The sequence below is a fragment of the Chelonoidis abingdonii genome, chromosome 3, assembly GCF_003597395.2.
Source record: "Chelonoidis abingdonii isolate Lonesome George chromosome 3, CheloAbing_2.0, whole genome shotgun sequence".
NCBI classification, from domain to species: Eukaryota; Metazoa; Chordata; order Testudines; family Testudinidae; genus Chelonoidis; species Chelonoidis abingdonii.
The window spans coordinates 76,461,783-76,479,344 of NC_133771.1; positions in this window are offsets into that span (position 1 = coordinate 76,461,783).

Here is a 17,562-nt window from a genome sequence, read left to right on the forward strand (position 1 = left end):
AATCCTTTCAGTAGTGATTCTAATATCTAAGAAAATGTAAGATCTAAAATCTAAGAAAATGTATTTTTAAGAAGACAATATAAGAATGAGTGTCTCTCTTTTCCTTCGCATCCCCCTTCTTCTAAAAGTGAATTTTAGTTCTTTGACAGCTCCGAAACTGGAGTCTGTTTAGCCACATGGGCCAGATTTTCAAAAGAGATCAGCAAACTGCGGCTCTCAAAGTTCTGAGCTGAATCTGCTGAGCAATCAGCACTCTTGAAAATCTGTCCCAGAATACTTACATCTGGCAAGAGCGGTGCAAGCTTACTAAGTACCTATTCCTGCCTTATCAGTGGGCTTTCATTCTTACCTGTAATAAAAGGGTGAAAGTATAGTTCAGTGCCCCATTCAATCCTTGGGGAAGAATCAGTCTGATGAGATTGCAGACCTGTCTGCTAATTAGTCCCAGTTGTGATGGCAGGTTTTAAAGCTTGGAAAGGGCTCCTAAAAATGTATCTTGCCTGGCCCACTGTAGGAATAGGCTAGTTGGGAATAATAGCACATGAAAAGAGATATTTGACAGCATTTCTTCCATCTTATTTAGCACAGCACTGTTAGAATAGCCTTGGCTTCAATACATTGCGAGTTCTTATTGTTTCCCATCACAGACTATGTTATAAGCTTTCCCAAATCTGGACCTTAGCGTCCAGAAATCTGGGTGCCTGCATGAACCCCTCTAAGCTTAATTACCAGCTCAGATTTGATCTCGCTGCCACCATCCAAGAATTTCCAGGGTCTTGGCTCCTTCTGGTCTCCCCAAAACCTTCCCTGGGGAACCCCCAAGACTCAGATGCCCTGAGTCTTACCACAAAGGGAAATAACCCACTTCCCTTCCCCCTCTTTCTCCCACCCAGACTTTCCTCTCTGGGCTAACCTGAGAGTTACTGATGCAATCTCTTTACATCACAATACCAAGAAGCATGTCTCCTCTATTCCACAAAGAGACAACCAAATACAAGGGAACAGAAATGATTCTATCTCTCTTCCCCCTCCCACAAATTCCCTGGTGCTGCAAAGCTTTACCCTCTGTAGATCTAACACAAAGAGAATTCCCCCTCCCCTCCGTTCCTTTTCCTACCAGAGAAAAATCTCAAACAGGTTTTAAAAAGAAAGCTTTATATAAAAAAGAAAGAAAAAGACATAAAATATCTTTTGTATCAAGGTGACAATTCTACAGAGTCAATTGCTTAAAAGAAAAATATGAATAAACAGCCTTATACAAAAAGAGATACAATTTAAGCATTCCAGCAAACTCCACGCATGTAAATACAAAAAACCCAATAACAGCCTATGGTTTTTTCTACCTTTGTACTTACAACTTGGAACTGAAGATTAGAAGCTTGAAGATAGAAAGAAAGAAAAATCCCCTCTCATAGCTGAGAGCCAGACAAAGACAAAAAACCAAAAATTTTCCCTCCCCTGAGCTTTGAAAAATCCGGTTTCCTGATTGGTCCTCTGGTCAGGTGTTTGGTTCCCTTTGTTAATCCTTTACAGGTAAAAGAAACATTAACCCTTAGCTATCTATTTATGACAGACTATATTTAGGTTCTCATGCACAGTATCTAAAAACAGAAGGTTCATTCCTCTGGTGCACAGATTGTGGGAACAATTCTCTGTAAGAACAACTGAAGGGGTAATTGGTTGAATGTGTTAGAAGTACTCTTGAAGAAGACAGCTAAGAGACAGAAATGCTACTAATCATAGCTTGGAGCATGAGATGCAGCGCTATGACTTCTGTGTACAGTATTTTCTGTTATTTTACAAAAGCAATACAAAATTAATGTATACAAGTTCTCTCTCGCAGAAGCAATTATAAAAGGGGTTTATATATATATTAATTACACTGCATAAAAGAGTAGCTAGAACATTTGATAGCAACAGCATTAACCACCACCTCACAGTATCTGCCTTAGCAAAAGCTTTAGTAATAGTTCATTTTTTATTTTAAAATTTGAAAGTCAAAGTCAGAAAGGTAAAGAGTGAAACAAAGACATTAACCACCCCAAACATTAATAGAGTAAACTATAATAAGAAAATAAAGTGTGGCAGTTCAGAGAAACTCCAAGGTTTTCTGGAAGAATCACACTGCTAAGTCTGACAACTGTTAACTCAATAACTTAGGGACAGAGCACTTAGGAATGTCAGCAGTTATTCCTGCACTTGAAATAAAGTAAGGGACATCAGTGTTCATGGAAACCATAGCCTGAGCACCTAAGTATACCCAGGAAAGAAGACAGGTGTTACAATACACTGACAAGTCATATTTCAGTTGAAGTGACCTTCAAATGCATTATACCTCTGAGTGTAGCCTTGCTACACAGGGTCAATGCACAAAGTGGGGGGTGTTTAAAATTCCTAGCTCCTGCGACAAATGAGTCGCACTCACACAGGATTCTGACTCCTTACAAGTACATGGTAAGGACCATGTAATAATCATGGGATAATTATGTGTATTTAATAGTTTCTGGCTAATTATGTGGTTCTGTCTTTAAAACTAAAGCATAATCACAATATGTTCTGTTTAATAAACAAGTTATATAGTAATTAACTTTTGAATTACTTGATATTTCCAAATGTAATTACCCACTACATCTGCTTAATTACATAATTACTATGTCTACAATACATGTGGTGTTTGCCATATTGCTACAAGGTAAGGACCCAGTCTATAAACCTTACTCTCATGATTAGTCTCACTGATCTGAAGGTGCTCAGCACCTCACAAGATCAGGTCCTAATTGTAGTATATTGGTATGCGTGTCTTGTAGGGCACAGAGATAACTACAGGTTCACTAAGATTGCAACTCAGCAAAGGAACTAAAAAAAAACCCATAGCTTCATAAAATAGGAATGATTTCATTTAATTCTGACAAAGGTATCTATCAATGATCATATCAAATCATCTTAAATGGCACAAAGGCACAATCCACTTTGAAACAGAAGTTTCCATCTTTCCTGTGTACTGCTACCATCTGAGACAAAGGAAACGCTGCTCAACAGATTCATGGATGGAAAACTAGATTCTTTCACAGATGGTTTGTTCGTATAAACTATGCGCTAGATTCACTTTCACTGCCATGTGCCAATGATGATATAAAGTAACAGTGAACCCAGCTTAACTAGCTGGGTAAACTGGGTTTATGGTTGCTTTGCAACACTGGAGTGGCACAAAACAGTCAGAGGATACTGGTGAATCTGGCCTGCTGACTTCTTCACTCCTGCAAACAAGGCTGATTCTGCTGGACAATGTAAGTACAGTATCTATAAGGATGAAAGATATTCTTTAAAAATATATACATACAAGTTTCCTGTACTGCTACCCTAACCTGGTATCTGAAATTCACACTGTGTTTTTGGTCAGCTTTCTACATCAACAACCACAAAGATTCCTGAATAAGATTGCTGCAAAAGATACATGATAATGCAGATTGAATTCTGCCTACTTTTCCACACTTGTATTGCTTTTGAAAGGTTGACAGCAGTTAAAGCTTTGCTTTTGGCAGTAGAGAAAGCAGGTGCAATTTGGAAGACATGCAAGGAGCAGGTAAGTACAATAACAGTTAGTTTTGTGTCTCACATTACTGTTTACTGGGAAGTAGACAAGATGTGATATTAAAGTGTATTTCTGTTCAGAAAACTATCTGTAATAGGCCCTTTTGCTACATTGCAAATACAAGCCTGCGAAAGCAAACATACTTGGTTATAGTGAATACAAGAAAATATCTATGTTGATTCATCAGGGAGACACTAGAGGCTATGAATTTGGATGCCTATTTGCCACTTTAAGTGTCCAAGTCTAAAATTTAGATCTGAAACCTCCACTCAGCTAATACCTAACTCTGTAGGCTTCTGAAGTCCATAGGCACCTAAGGGTATGTCTTCATTACCCGCTGGATCAACGGGCAGCAATCAATCCAGCAGGGATCGTTTTTATCGCAACTAGTCTAGAAGTGATAAATCGATCCCCAAGCGCTCTCCCATCAACTCCTGTACTCCAGCTTGGCAAGAGGTGCAGGCAGAGTCAATGGGGGAGCAGCAGCAGTCGACTCACTGTGGTAAAGACACCGTAGTAAGTAGATCTAAGTACGTTGACTTCAGCTACATTATTCACGTAGCTGAAGGTGCATAACTTAGATCGATCTCTCTCCCCATCCCCCCCGTACAGGGAGATTTTGGCAAACCAGTAAAGTGCCTGAAACCACTATGGCTTATTGTTAAAAGGAACCTATTAAGCAATCTCAGCTTGACCAAGGCAGGAGGGGAGGGAGGGTTGGGGTGCCACAGAAAGGGCAGCTTGACCCCGCGTCCTTCCTGATAAGAATTGTGTTGAAGTTGCTGATACATGCATTTTAAAAGAGCAGGATGTGCCCCAGGAATGTCTATTGGGATGTCAACGCTGCAAACTCTGGGAAAACCCACACCTGGTTAATCAATAATCAGAAGGAACCTCTTGCTTGACCATTGAAACTGCTTACTTAACAAGTTTTCTTTAAGGGACATGTCATTCTATTACTAATGTATAAATAAGGGGAAAAAGCTTGAAATAGTTGGACTCATTTGGGCACTCTTTTTGGACTCTCCCTCTGGATACATTTTGTGGTCCCCACCAGCAGATGGGAGATTTGGCCACCGAATGCCTGCTGCTGTGTCACTTGAATGCCATACTCAGCTTTGGTAATTATCAAGGGTTGGAGGTGCTTTACTAACTTGTTGCGGATGTATGTAAGTGCTTGAGACTAAGTAAAATTTAGCTTTAAGTGAAAGCACCCTTGTGTTGTCCCGTTTGTGCCAGCTATCTATTGGTCAGACGGCCGTGTCTCCCCTAATTTATTTCCTGACACCACCTCGCACAGAGTAAAAGTTACCAAGAGCTTTGGGTTGACAGAACCCTGGGTAACACCCCCAAGTGTAGACCAGGCCTGAGTTTCTGCCAGTAAAGTCCCTGAGGCACCTAAATTTCTGTCCACATACATGTGCACAGCCACCTGTATCCTGACCCTGTTGAGGAGCTTGGTGCCCAGTTAGGGTGACCAGATGTCCTGATTTTAAAGGACAGTCTTGATTTGGGGGTCTTTTTCTTATATAGGCTCCTATTATCCCACCACCCCCATCCCAATTTTTCACATTTGCTGTCTGGTCACCCTATGCCCAGCTCCCAGTGGGATCCTCAAACTAGGTGCTCCCCCACCTATCTTGCCTACAGCCCCTGGTCCAGCAGGTATTCTCAGAGGCTACCTACCAAATCAGTGCCTGCACAAAATAAGGAGGCAGTAGCCACCTCTTTATACCAATAGCCCAAAGATTAGAGGATTTACCCAGATGTGGAAGACTCAGGTTCAAATACCCACATGGACCAGAGACTTTAACCCAGGTCTCCCACCTCTCGGAGAAGTGCACTAATCACCGGACTATGGAGTATGCTGGGCTCAGTCTCTTGCTTGTTGAAGCTTTTCCATTTTTATGCATTATTTAAATATTTATTGGGCCAGAGAGAGAACAAATGTGAGAGACTGACTCCATAGCCTGGTGGTTAGGACATTCATGTGGCAAACTCAAGTTTAAGTCCCTGAACTATTGAAAATATAAGGGGAGAGAGGTCTGGTGGCATTGGCAGCTCCTTTTTCTCATTTTTTTTAGGAGTATGGCATGACCTGGCTAAAGCTCCTAACTCCAGGAGAGGATTCACAGCTGAGGCCATGCTCTTTCTGCCTTACGATTGTCCAACTCATTACCTTATAAAGCATTTTGAGATACACTAGATATGAAAGACAACATAAAACCAGATTCTGTTATACATACATATACCCTACATTCTCTCCTAAACTACATTACATATAGTCTTCTAATGTGCACTTAGTTCAGTAGGACACAGTACTGGTCAAAGCACATGGTTTATGGAGGACCGATGAGTACTTAGACAAAATATTCCTGAATAGGAACACAGGGAAAAAGTTAAAATATGCTATCACTATGATGGTGTACTCCAGTTAAAGGAAAATAAATGGAAATCTCTTATTTATCAAAGCTTGTCATTAAGCAGCATTCCTGAATTCTGGAGAAGAAAAGTGATCCATAGCTCATGAATACATTATTAATCAAGCCTTGGTATTCAGAAGGTCATCCTAGTCTGTGTTATTTATTCAGACTCATCCTACAAGCATGCTTATTTTTCTCTCAGTCTTGTAAAGTAATTTGCTAGTCAGCCAGCAATCAGGACAGCCTGGCTTTAGAGAACTGTGTGATTTAAAGCTGTTGAAATGGAATAGTAAAGGCTGCTTTTTTCCCAGATAGCTTTGGAATGCTGCAAATCTGATGATGTGAATATGCTGCCACCACCCTGTTTGGGGCAAATTGTTAATAAGCTGTCATTAGAATTATTATCATGAATATTCTCTTTCACAGCCTGCATGACAAGGGAATTCTCCCATAAAATAGATAATTAACAAATATATTGATTATATATTAGATCTGTAGGTACACAATGTAGGCAATTGTAGGTAATATCCAATTGCACAACTAGAAGAGAAACTCCATCTTTGACTTCTTCACTTGCCCTCTGTCCTAAAATCTTTTTCAGCTAGTACTACTTTTAACATCCCAAATCTTCTTCAACTTTGAACAGTTGCCTTTATAACAAATAAAATAGTAAATAATCGTAACAATAAAAGCCACAAGTATTTCCTTCTTTTCTCCAAAAATTACACTGGCCACTGGCCTGACATGGAGGACTGACCATATTTAGTTCTGGACCGCAGGCACATTTCATGTCTGATCTATCAGTATTCACCAGAACTGGAAAAAGTAGCAACATGCTATTGGATTTGATAGATTTCCTGCTTTCCAATTAAATAGACAGAATTTGCTTCTAGCCCTGAAATGGCTTGAGGTATCAGACCTTAAAACTGGAATACTAATATACATAGAGCTAGAAAAGATATGTTATGTATTTTAATGGTATTTTAAGTTTTATTTACTTTTCGTCTGCCTCTGAGATGTAGACTAAACTGAACTTATGGGGCCAATTCCTACTGAATTATACCTAGGTACCTCCAGAGCAATATACTGAAATCAATTAATTTGTTCCAGATTTATACTGTTGTAAATGAGCAGAAATTGTCCCATTGTAACTAAGAAATTCTGGCTTTATAAATGGAAATATACACAACAAAAATAACACCCAAAATTTTACACTTCTCTAAAATATTTCTAAAATCTTTTCCTATAGAGTAAGTGGCATACAGAGAACGAGTGATGCTGTGGGATGGGATCATCTGCATAAGTCATTTGTGGCATGGATGAAGCCAGGATTTTAAAACATCCAAAAATTGAGACTATATTTTCTCTATGGTGCTTTCAAAACATCCTTTAAAATTTCATATAATGTATTACATTTTAAAGGATGGTTTTGAAAACAAAACAAGCCTAGAGAAAAATTATTCTCTCAAATTCTAAAAAAGACTTCTCTATATGGGAAAACAGGCAAAAAACCCCAAACCTTTTATGCTACTGCACCCCATTAAGCACTCTCAGGGTATGTCTACACTACGAAATTAGGTCGAATTTATAAAGTCTTTTTCTAGAAATCATTTTTAAACAGTCGATTGTGCATGTCCCCACACAAAATGCTCTAAGTGCATTAAGTCGGCGGACTGCGTCCACAGCACCAAGGCTAGCGTTGACTTCCGGAGCGTTGAACTGTGGGTAGCTATCCCACAGTTCCCTCAGTCTCCGCTGCCCATTGGAATTCTGGGTTGAGATCCCAATGCCTGATGGGGCAAAAAGTGTAGCGGGTGGTTCTGGGTACATGTCATCAGGCCCCCCTCTCCCTCCTTCCATGAAAGCAATGGCAGACAATGGTTTCGTGCCTTTTTTCCTGGGTTACCTGAGCAGATGCCATAGCACAGCAAGCATGGTGTCCGCTCAGCTCACTGTCACTGTACATCTTCTGCATTGGACTGCATTGCTACACAGCAGCAGCTGAGACGAAGTGGGCCTGTTCTTAATGTTTCCTCTGAATACTGTGGGTGCCTCAGTCTGCCCTATGCATTTCCTAAGTCTCCAGTGTGCGTAAATGACTGCCACTCTGTATCCTGGCAACAAATGGCTGGGGTCCTTCCCACTGCAAGGATATAGCTAAAGGTGAACAAAGAGATCAGGTGACCTCCTGGCCCGGGAAAGAGACAAAGACCAGAAAGGAGGGGCTGGAGGGGGTTTTCAGTTTGGAGCTGACTGGGAAATGAGTGCAGACAGGGTTGTCTGGCTGGCTGGGCCCCAGAATGGACCCAACTGAGGGATCCCATTCTCTGTACCTATAAACTCTGTTTTAGACCGTGTTCCTGTCATCTAACAAACCTTTGTTTTACTGGCTGGCTAAGAGTCACATCTGACTGTGAAGTGGGGGTGCGTGCAGGAGCCTATGGCTTCCCCAGGATCCTGCCTGGGCGGACTCGCTGTGGGAAGCACATAGAGGGGCATATGCTGAATGCTCCAAGGTCAGACCCAGGAAGGTGAAGCCATGTGAGCTTCTTGCCCTGAAGACAGTCTGCTCCGAGGGAGAGGTGGTTCCCCAAAGTCCTGACTGGCTTTGTGGGGAGCAGGTCCAGGGCATCGCCTGGGGACTCTGTGATAGCAGCTCATTGCCTTTTGGCAGCAATGGTGCATTACAATTGGTAGTCATCGTTGTCGTACTCCTGGGTGCTCTTTTAGCCGACCTCAGTGAGGTCAGTCAGGGGCGCCTGGGCAGACATGGGAGTGACTCAGCCAGGTCATTTCCATTTTCTGCTGAGCAGCCCGGAGATGAGGATGGCTAGCAGTCGTACTGCACCGTCTACTGCCAGCCTAAGATGAATGGAGTGGATCAAAAGATAGATGGAGTGGATCAAAACAAGAAATTGACCCCATTTGTTTTGTGAAATCAATGGCCTGCTAAACCCAGGGTTTTGAGTTCAATCCTTGAGGGGGCCATTCTGTGTGACAGTCATGCAAAAATCAACAAAAGGGGTGGCTTAATTCCCTGTAAGCCATGTCATCAGTCGCCCCTCCCTCTGTCAGAGCAACAGCAGATAATTGTTTCGCACTTTTTCAGCACAGAACCAGAAGCTGCAAAAGCAAAACCAAGCGAGAAGGCGACGGCAGTGCAGTGACGAGAGTGATAAGGACATAGACTTTTCAAGAAGTATGGGCCAGGCAATGCGCACATCATGCTGATGAGCTCTGCATGGTCACCTGTGCTGATGAGCTCACCATTCTGGCCAAACAGGAAATTCAAAATTCACTCTGGGATAGCTCCCAGAGGCCAATACCATTGAATTGTGTCCACACTACCCCAAATTCGACCCAGCAATGCCAATTTCAGAACTAATCCCCTTGTTGAAGGTGGAGTACAGAAATTGATTTTAAGAGCCCTTTAAGACAAAAAAAATAAATAAAAGGGCTTTGTTGTGTGGACAGGTCCAGGCTTAAATTGATGTAACGCTGCTAAATTCCTAAATGACCTAAAATCATAGTGTAGACCAGGCCTCAGATGTGCAACAAAAGGATCTATGAGCTATTTAAGTCTGAGTAAGATCTGTATAAGGCTTCAGATGCAGAAGCTTGTTTTTCAGGAGCTTGGTCTCATCTCTAGATTTTATATTATATTCATCATTGTGGATTTCAGGTTACTTTAGATATAGTGCATGAACATACTCTGTAACTGACTATGGCAATTTATACTTGGAGTAATAAAAAGAGACAGGCAATATCACAGTCACTTTCAGCATGGTGAAGCCTATGTAAGATGTTAACTGCTCTCTGATTAAATCCAACACACGATATGAAAAGGAATGTCTCCTTCTACTTGCTTCTTTGAAGTCAACAGACGAAACCACTGAATTATGTAGATACTGTACATTTTTTAAAAATGAAGAAATTTTCCAGGTATTTGTGACCCAAACTTCTCTGCAATAGGATAACCAAAAGCAGATATTTAAATGATCTATAGCAGTATTTTAAAATTTTAATTGTGCCAGGACTGAACATATAATCTGTGTGGCCAATTAATCAGTGAGCATATCTTACTTCTTCTTATTTCATAATTAAAAGAATCCAAAGCTTGTAACAGACTGATGATACATTCAAGAAGAGAACTCCTGTTTCTTAGTAGCTCAATAATTTTTGAAAAGTTAATGATATTTGGCATACATAATATATCCAGCAGATATAGAATGTGATCTTTAAATAGAAATGAGCTGTGAAATTCACACAGATGTAGATCTGAACTCCTCTAACGTTAGTAGAGATTCAGATTCAATCATTTCCAGAAGTGACTAGTGATTCTGAGTACCTCAGTTTTGACTCACTTTTCCCAACGTCAGAAACCATAAAAGGGCCTGATTTTCACAGAATAGGTATGCTGCCCTTTCTGAAGTTTCGATCCAGTTCAGACCTGAACTTCCACAACATTTGGGCCTGTGGTTCAGGATCAAGCCTGCATCTATTATTATATTAAACAAAATATTGTTTGAAAGATCAACATATTGAAGCATATCTGAGAAGACAAGAAGTCAATATTTCTGCTTTCAGAAGTTAGGTATGTTTACACCAGCTGGAGTGCTAGGCTGTGACTTAACTTTATGCCACTATTAATGCCCTGTGGGTTTGAGTCTGGTTGTCTCAGCCTAGGCCTTATAATTGGTTCCCATATAAAACACACCACCCAGCCTGGAACAATTTGTCATAACTGGCAGGTGGTGCTCAAGAGAGGCCCAGTACCAAAGTAGCAGAGTGTTTCAGACATGGGTGTGTTTGAATTTCTTTGTTTGTTCTTTGCTTCAGAGGGGTGGGAAATATGGTAAGAGTCTAGCTTTTTTCCTTTGTTGAGAGCATGTTGTATAGAAAGATTTTTCAGGGACTTTTCAACTGAACAAGGTAGTAGCCGAAGTGAGAATCTGTCTCCTGCTGCTTTAGGGCATGACTGGATGTTAGACTGGGAGGAGGCATCACAGAACCAGGAGCTTTGATTACTCATTGATTCATCCCATCACTGGGCAACCACTAATTTGACAAATGTACTGAAGATTGCCTCACTCTCTCCGAAACATTCATGACTAGACTGTGATATGTATGAATGTACTTATTATTCAAATTTGTCAGATCTGTCTTTTAGAATGTTTTACTGCCTGGCTTGATCATGGTCATCCAAAATGTATACTGGACGGCTTATCTGGCATTAGTCACCTAAATCACATAGTATTTTTTTTTACCTGATTGGATTACTATGTAAAACATTTCTGCCATGAATACTGAAATTCACATAATGCAAAATTTGTGCCAGTAGTCTGAACAGAGCTTGAATGTTTGCTCAAACTGAACACAAAAACAATACGGAGGTCAAAACAAATCATGTAAAAAATCAAATACATATTCATAGGGAAACTTGGGGGAAGGGGGTCGCTTTTGTTTAGTTTTCTGCATGCTCATCTACTTCTAGTATCTAGGGTGGCCACTAGGACAAAGTCAAACAAAAAGTACTCAAGTGTTAAAGGCTCTAGAAATTTTGTCATAATTCCAGCCATGATGCGTATATAAGGTTCCACTCTAACATAGGCCAGGTCTATACTGGCAAGCTTACAGCGGCACAGCTGTATCGATACAGATGTGCTGCTGTAAGATCGCTCATGTAACCACTCTATGGAGACAGGAGAAAGTTCTCTCATCGACATAATTAAACCACGTCCAACAAGCACTGGCAGTTATGTAGGCAGGAGAGTGTCTGCTGCCAACATAGCACTGTCCACACCGGCACGTCTGTCGGTGTAACTTATGTCGCTCATAGGGATTTTTTTCATACCCTTGGAGTGACATAAGTTATACTGACAAAAGAGCCAGTGTACACTTAGCCATATTAAAACCAGACAGCAAAACCAATATGGAGAAGTGACATTATGCTTTACAGCCTAAGCAGCAAGCATTCCTGTATTCTATTCTACTCTATATAGATTCCTATATCATCCTCATCACTATAATATCTGTGTGTCTTCCAGCAGTTCATTAAGCGATGCAACTACCAGGTGGCATGAGTGGTTCGCTCTCCTCTGTGCGTGTTTAATGTAGTGCTTTGCTTTGGGGTTTTTTTTAAGTGTATATGTTGCTATGTATTTATGTTAGAGAACACAAGGTCAAAGAAATGCACCTTGCACTTAAAGCAGAGATCGTGATGGTCCTTAGTTCCTGGAGGAGTTCATTTCACAGTATAGGACTGGCCTCCAAGAAGCCTCTTCTGAACAGATATGCTGTATGTGATATTAGGTCTATCTAGGATGGCATTTCATCAATTATTTTCCCTGCTGCTTCTGGTACTGGAATTTTCTTTTACTTTTTGTATGTACTGTAGCTTCTACCCCTCAAGAGACACTCCACAGAATCTGTTGCTTAGTAATGGTATCCTTCATGGAAATTAGTTGAACTTCAAAAGCTAAAAACATCTCTTATTAGGCACAGGTTTCAAGGTAATGAATTCCTCTGAGAAAGTTGATTAAGAAAACCAGCCTTCCACAATCAACATCACTAAGACAGACCTTCAATTGTGCATACAAAGACACTGAAATTTCCTAGTGCCATTGTCAAAGTGAGCCAATGAATAGAAAAGAATCTCAAAAGTAAATAAAGAGGTATAAAGAAATGGCCTTTTAAAGCCCATTAGTAACCATATAATTATATTTATTGTTGATTAAAGTTGAAACAGTAAGAATTAAAAATAATTCCTGCTATCTCAGAACAAAAAAATTTGCCATACAAAAACAAGCCAGAGGTCTGTCCAGTACAGTGCCCTGTCTCCTACAATAGCAACATCAAGTATTTCTGAAGACATTATAGCTATAGGGCACCTACCAAATGGGGTGGTGATCTGTTAATTTTGACTACAATGAGATGCTAAGGGGTGAGCTTCATTAGGGTGAGTAGAAACATACAGAATTGTACACTACAATAAAATTGATAGCCGGGCACCTAGATCTATAGACTAATGCCTTTTGGTTTTCAGAATCTGAAATAAATTACAAATGTTACAAACAAAACAATGATCCAAAAATTTTACTCATAAAAAAAAAATCTGCAAAAAGCCTCACACCATTATGGTAATAATTGGGCTCTGAAGTTACTCAGTTGCATTAAAGGCTTCTCTACACAGAGGCACTCAGGAAAGTTAAGACCAATTAACTAATGGTGTGAAGTTAAAGAACATTAAACCCCCTATGTGGATGTTCTCACATTCAGAAGTAAAGTGGCCTTAGTTTAGGCCTGGTTTGCACTTAAAAATTAGATTGACCTAGCTAAATTGCTCAGGGCTGTGAAAAAAATTCACGCCAAGCACAGTAGTTAGGTTGACCTACCCCAGGTGCAGAGACAGCTCGATCAATGGAAAAAGTCTTCTATCAACTTAGCTACTGCCTCTAAAATAGATGGATTAACTACACTGATGGAAAAATCCCTTTCATTGATGTAAGAAGTATTTACAGTACAGTTTTACAGTAGCACAGCTGTAGTCCTGCAGCTGTACAGCTGTAGTGTAGACAGGCCCTTAACACCAGAGGAAATTCTGCGATTAAGCAAACTAAGGCCTGGTCTACACCTAAAATTTAGGTTGATCTTGCTACATCACTCAGGGCTGCAAAAAATTTTGTGACTTGTGTGCCGTATTTAGGTCAACCTAACTCTGGTGTATACACAGCTAGATAAATGGAAGAAGTCTTCCATCGTAGAATCATAATGTTGAAAGGGACCTCAGGAGGTCATGTAGTCCAGCCTCCTGCTCAAAGCAGGACCTAATCTGCAACTAAATCATCCCAGCCAGGGCTTTGTCAAGCCTGACTTTAAAAACCTCTAAGGAGGGAGATTCCACCACCTTCCTAGGTAACCCATTCCAGTGTTTCACCACCCTCCTAGTGAAAAGGTTTTTCCTAATATCCAACCTAAACCTCCCCCACTGCAGTTTGAGACCATTACTCCTTATTCTATCATCTAGTACCACTGAACAGTCTAGATCCATCCTCTTTGGAACCCCCTTTCAGGTAGTTGAAAGCAGCCATTAAATACCCCCTAAATAATCCCAGTTCCCTCAGCCTCTCCTCATAAGTCATATGCTCCAGCCCCATAATCATTTTTGTTGCCCTCTGCTGGGACTCTTTCCAATTTGTCCACATCCTTCTTGAAGTGTGGGGCCCAAAACTGCACACAGTACTCCAGATGAGGCCTCACCAATGCCAAATAGAGGGGAATGATCACATCCCTCAATCTGCTGGCAATGCTCCTACTTATACAGCCCAAAATGCCGTTAGCCTTCTTGGCAACAAGGGCGCACTGTTGACGCATATCCAGCTTCTTGTCCACTGTAACCCCTAGGTCCTCTTCTGGAGAACTGCTGCCTAGCCACTCGGCCCGTAGTCTGTATTAGTGCATGGGATTCTTCCTTCGTAAGTGCAGGACTTTGCACTTGTCCTTGTTGAACCTTATCAGATTTCTTTTGGCCCATTACTCTAATTTGTCTAGGTCCCTCTTTATCCTACCCCAACCCTCCAGCATATCTACCACACCTCCCAGATCAGTGTCATCTGCAAACTTGGTGAGGCTGCAATCCACGCCATCCTCCAGATCATTAATAAAGATATTGAACAAAACCAGCCCCAGGATCGACCCTTGGGGCACTCCGCTTGATACCGGCTGTCAACTAGACATGTAGCCATTGATCACTACCTGTTGAGCCCGACGATCTATCCAGCTTTCTATCCAGCTTATAGTCTATTCATCCAATCCATACTTTTTTTAACTTGCTGGCAAAAGTACTGTGGGAGACCGGAACAAAAGCTTTGCTAAAGTGAAGGAATAACAGGTCCACTGCTTTCCCCTCATCCATAGAGCCAGTTATCTCATCATAGAAGGCAATTATGTTAGTCAGGCATGACTTGCCCTTGGTGAATCCACGCTGACTGTTCCTGATCACTTCCCTCTCCTCAAAATTCTTCAAAATAGATTCCTTGAGGACCTGCTCCATGATTTTTCCAAGGATTGAGGTGAGGCTGACTGGTCTGTAGTGCTCCAGATATTCCTTCTTCCCTTTTTTAAAGATGGGCACTACATCAGCCTTTTTCCAGTTATCTGGGACCTCTCTGGATCGCCATGAGTTTTCAAAGACAATGGCCAACAGCTCTGCAATCACATCTGCCAACTCCTTTAGCACCCTCAGATGCAGTGCATCCGGCCCCATGGACTTGTGCTCGTCCAGCTTTTCTAAATATTCCTGAACCACTTCTGTCTCCACAGAGGGCTGGTCACCGCCTCCCCATGCTGTGCTGCCCAGTGCAGTAGTATGGGAACTGACCTTGTTCATGAAGACAGAAGTGAAAAAAGCATTTTGTACATTAGCTTTTTCCACATCATCTGTCACTAGGTTGCCTCCCTCATTAAGGAGCCCACATTTTCCTTGACTTTCTTCTTGTTCCTAACATACCTGAAGAAACCCTTCTTGTTACTCTTAATATCCCTTTCTAGCTACAACTCCAAGTGTGATGTAGCCTTCCTGATTTCACTCCTGCATGCCAGAGCATTATTATTACACTCTCCGGTCATTTGTCCAATCTTCCACTTCTTGTAAGCTTCTTTTTTGTGTTTAAGAATAGCAAGGATTTCACTGTTAAGCCGAGCTGGCCATATTTACTATTCTTTCTACATATCGGGATGCTTTGTTCCTGCAACCTCAATAAGGATTCTTTAAAATACATCCAGCTCTCCTGGACTCCTTTCCCCCCACCATGTTATTCTTCCAGGGGATTCTGCCCATCAGTTCCCTGAGGGAGTCAAAGTCTGTTTTTCTGAAGTCCAGGGTCCGTATTCTGCTGCTCTCCTTTCTTCCTTGTGTCAGCATTCTGAAATCAACCATCTCATGGTCACTGCCTCCCAGGTTCCCATCCACTTTTGCTTCCCCTACTAATTCCTCCTGCTTTATGAGCATCAGGTCAAGAAAAGTTCTGCCCCTAGTTGGTTCCACCATAATTTTCAAAAGTTATTGGCAGAGGTGTAGTTCATTTGCTAACTCAAAATTCTGATAAAATCACAAGATGCTTATCATCCAATTCACCCCAATTCTTATTTCTATTACTGATGGAAATAATCAGTCATTTACAAATAGGCAGGAATTGAGTCATAAAGGTCGTTGTCGTGTGTGGAAATGAATCATGTTACACTGTACCACTGCCCGTGGCATATGTTCTATTTATTCCACACCAAGATGATTTTAATTACTCAGCCATAGCTAAAGGGCAGCACATCTACTTTATATGGAAATAAAGAAAGTTATGTATCCTCCTTTAGGCTTTCACTCTTTCCTTCATTAAAAATGCTAACATATGTTTCAGATATATTGGCACCATCTCCATGGCAGTTTTAGCATTATTGCATTTTGTTGTACAGTTACTGTAAAGGAAATAATGTTTTGGGTTAAACAAAAATAGCTACAAATATAGGAAAGTTTTTAATGGTGCAGACATCCGTCTTCATTATATGAATTATAAAGGAAGCTTTAAAAGTATTTGAAATGATAAAAAGCAGATATTAAAATTATAGGCATTTTGATAGGTCTATATTTGAGTGAGAATATAACAATTTCTTAATGTCAAGGACTTTTTCCACATTGTTGAAGAATGTTCATGTTTATTTTCCTTTTTTGTTTTTGAGTTATTTTCATGGGTGTGATATGTACAGAAAATACAACACAATTCTACTTAACAATTTGTTTTTAAAACAATAAATTCAAGGTTTTTCCACATAGGTAAATTACTACTGCTCAAAAAGATTAAACCAGTTCATAATGACAAAGTAGTGGCTCCAGGAAAAACTGACTTTTAAGAAATTCTTCACCATTTTCGCTGCAACAAATTTGTGTTCTTGGAGTTCTGCTTTCACATAAAAATAAACCAATAAATCTTTCAAGGAGGGAAACGTTGCATGACTTGAGAGTGAAAAATCTCTCACGTTCTTAGAAAGAACATTAAAATCTGGCAGTGTTTAAGCATAAAACCAAATAAAAGAAATTATAAAAGTATTAGGCATAAAAGTGAAAATCAACAGAGGAAGAAAAGAGACAAAGCATTTTCCTCTCTATATACCTAAATACCTTTACATAAGTAGCAAAAACTATCTAAGAATATGTAACATCCCTTAAGAGTATTAAAAAAATCATTTTAGCAACAGATTTGTACACATGAAAGTTGTGAAAGCTTCATGCTTTGACTGAACAACACTGAGATAACTGCAAAGTAATAAAAATACATTCATCTTCATTTTCAATACCAAAGAATCTTCAAAATATAATAGAAGGGAACACAGTTCAGTAATGAGTAAAAAATAAATAAATCATTTTTGGAGAGGAAGAATAATATTGTAATCTCCTAGAATTAAAAAGGATCCAATTTATTTAAGATTTAACCCCCCCCCAAGCTAAAATTTCTCTTATACTATTGCGCTAACTTGTGTTTGTAGGATCATAGCCAA